This window comes from Cyprinodon tularosa, unplaced genomic scaffold (genome assembly GCF_016077235.1).
Source record: "Cyprinodon tularosa strain WSP-4 unplaced genomic scaffold, ASM1607723v1 ctg76, whole genome shotgun sequence".
NCBI lineage: Eukaryota > Metazoa > Chordata > Actinopteri > Cyprinodontiformes > Cyprinodontidae > Cyprinodon > Cyprinodon tularosa.
In genome coordinates this window covers 2,867,813-2,871,014 of record NW_024039518.1, presented here as the reverse complement: position 1 = coordinate 2,871,014, position 3,202 = coordinate 2,867,813, and the positions used below count along the sequence as shown (strand labels likewise).

Sequence of the window (3,202 nt, the reverse complement as noted above, 5' to 3'; positions counted from 1 at the left end):
TCTCTACCATGGCCCTTATTTGCATTTTTCCCCGAGTCCATTCAGCTGAAAAATATGAATAGATACAAAAAAAAAAAAAAAAAAAAATCGATGGCACACAGACAAAACAATACTGCCTTCAAATAAAAATCACGTCTTGTATAAAGAAATGTAAACATTTTGTGATGAATCACGGCAGTGGACCCGGAATTCAGCCAGAGGTACTATAAAAAAAGGAATTTATTAAAAAGCAGAGCAACACCAAAAAGGACCGAACACTCAAAACAACTACAGACTACAGGTGTCAGCAGAGGCTGATTGATGCCAAAATAAAAAGAGCCTGGATGGAAGGAGGAGCGGTGCTGCTGCTGCAGGTAAGAGACGGACACGCTGTTGAGCAAGGGAAAGGAGAGATCCGCACGCCAGGCACAGAATACTTCAGGGACGTGCAGAGACCGTTGGAGGGGCGGGTGCTCAAAGTTAAAAGAGGGCGCATGGGGCACGGATTTAAAACATTATACAGAAACATACCTTGCTGTACAACTGGTTGAAATGTACCAACCCATACTATAAATAATGGAACGTAGAATCAAAATACACCCTATCACACATACTCACATATTTGTTTGAGGTCAGTGCAAAGCGAAATGAGTGTGTTTTACCTCATGAAACAGCTTCTGTTGAGGGGGTTGGTGCTTCTGTGTTGCTGGAGTTGGGCTGTATTAATCTGATGGTACAGACACTAAAAAGAGCATGGGAGAGATAGCAGCTGATTAAACAAGTGGTGTGTGTTCATGCAAGATGCAAAGATAACTAACATTTAAAATGGCTCACTCTGACTGACCTGACACACTGCTGAATTGCTAGAGTCTGTTGCCAAGGCTGACTGCTTAAAAACCAGTTGCTCATTCAAAGCCACAAACACAAACAATACTTCAAGTTTAAAGGTTTCAACCTGTATTTATTAACAAACACATATTCACATTGTATAAGTAACTGTAACTGAAAGGGTAACATTATTCGTGGGAGAAAGACAATAGAGAGAAGGTGGCTCTGTCTTTCTGTCAGTTTCTGTCAGGGTCTGTGCCTTAGTTTTTTTTTTTTTTTTTTTTTTTTTTACAATGTAACAGAACAACATTGAAATTTTGTTTGTTAATGTTGTTTTCTCTAACTGAATATGGCTATAAATAACTGGTGCATGTGTTGATCTTACCTTTTGTGCTCTTTGTCATCCAGCTGGTGAGTGATCCACTGCCTTTTGCAGCCTCACACAGCTCCTTTTGTTTTTGTTTCAACCTCCTCTCCTTACGAGGCATCTCTGCAAAATGAAATAAGATACTTAAACAATCTGATCCACATAAAACACACATACAAACAAAAATTGACATTGCATACCTTTTTAAAAAAAATTGTACTGCATAGCCACAAGTTTAACCCATTAATATTTTGCCCTTTATTATTCCTAATGCTATAAAATAAAAATTTATTAAATGATATAGAAATAACTTTTTTAAATGTTTTTTTGCTTTTATTTAGTTTGACTATTAAGTTTGCGCATGACAGCAAGGGTCCAAAAGTTATACAATTTGTCTGTATGCATATTAGCCTATATGGGCATATTTATTTTTTTGTGTAAATAAAGGAGAGGTTTAGAAATTCAAAACTCTAATTATTTTTGTTTTGTAATGGTCCAAAATGATGTGAATATGCATACTGCACAGTTTTAGTGAAATAAAACAGGAAGAAAACACACCTGCTTGAGAGTAAGATACATATCTCTCTGCACTTTCACATAGCAGGTGAAACAGACAGTAACAACAACAGAAACCTGACGTACTTCCTCCCCATAGCACGCTGTGCGTGTGTGGTGGTCAATTAGATAGCGGCAGGGATGCAACTACCTACCTACATTCTGGGGCAATGAAAGTATTATCAAAGCATTTAAAAATGACTGGCGGGATCATTTTACCATGATCGTTTCTGCGCCTCCTCCAGTACCGGTGACCTATAGTGCATACCCACTTTTTGCGCCGCTGGCTAGGGCTATAACTTGTGAGAGGTGTGTGCAAATTGCACACAGCAGAGAGGATGCTCATTGCTTACTTTACTCGGTCAGTCTACTCATCTTGCAACAATAAACCTTGCACAAACTAACACCACTGCAGCACCTACTTACCTGACCAGTTGTTTACTTTTTCTGGAGTCGCAGTGGTTATCCGCAGCAGCAGGGCACGTCACGGTAGTAAGGTTAGCTTGAGGGCACGTTGTGTGAAGCTGACGCGGCCGGTCACATGATCCAGTATATCATGTGACCGGCCACGGTTACCATGGAACAGTAGATCTAAATTATAATTGTTTTGGACATGCACAAACACACAAATACACACGCACACACACACACGCAAAAAAAAAATAAAAATAAATAAATAATAATAATAATAATAAACCCTACAAAAGGGCACTTTGAGAATCAGGGACAAAGGGGCAGGTGCTCAAGCACCCTCCGCCCCCCCCCTCTGCACGTCCCTGGAATACTTGGAGGTGAACAGCTGGCACAGTCAGGGCAGAGGACCGTGCCTGTAAGTAGCGCTCCGTTTCGATCAGAGTCAGGGGATGATTTAGGATTCTAGGAGATCAGGGGCATATCCCTGAGGGTGAAGATGAGAGTGTAGACTTTCTGGTAAATCCCGTTCTTGTCATGATTTAATAAAAGATCTGACCCAAAATACAGAAGACCAAACAGAGAGACCAGGGAAAAAACAGAACTGAAAGGTGAGAGGAAGACACTGCGGTTAGTTCAGGCTCAGTGGGAAATTAGATTATTTGACTTGAAGAGGAGGAATAGGTTGCAGACTCACGTTTCCAGAAAAAAGTGTCCTATATTGAATCCAGTCTGTGTGGGATGTTCCAGTGATTGTCTTGTTTGGTGGTGGGCTGACAGGGTTTACTAAGACTGCGGTTGTTCCTTGGTGAACGGAGAAGCTGACTGCCACTCAGATTTCCTGCGGTACTTGAACGGACTGTGGTGCAGATGAATCCCTTGCTCAGTGTGAAACTCAAATGACCTCTTGGGGGAAAGTGGATCCCAACCTCCAGTTCCCCAGCTCAGTTTGAGGCTCAGTTGATCCTTCCAGGGAGAGAAGGTCCGAAACGTCCAGTTTGCAGGATGACTTCCCCAAACTGGCAAAAACTCTGGCCTCAAGGTAGTGGCAGTCAGCAGCTT

General features: G+C 41.5%; 1 long non-coding RNA gene across 2 annotated transcripts; it reads right to left on the bottom strand.

Moving 5' to 3' along the window:
* Positions 1–415: 415 nt before the first annotated feature.
* Positions 416–2,371, bottom strand: LOC119773429. Of its 2 annotated transcripts, XR_005279383.1 has the most exons (4): positions 2,156–2,371; positions 1,193–1,297; positions 642–721; positions 416–452 (listed from the first exon to the last, which is right to left on the bottom strand). It is a non-coding gene; the product is annotated as an uncharacterized LOC119773429 (long non-coding RNA). The 2 variants fall into 2 exon arrangements; XR_005279382.1 differs by lacking the exon at positions 416–452 and having other exon boundaries at positions 485–721.
* Between the last annotated feature and the right edge of the window lie 831 nt (positions 2,372–3,202).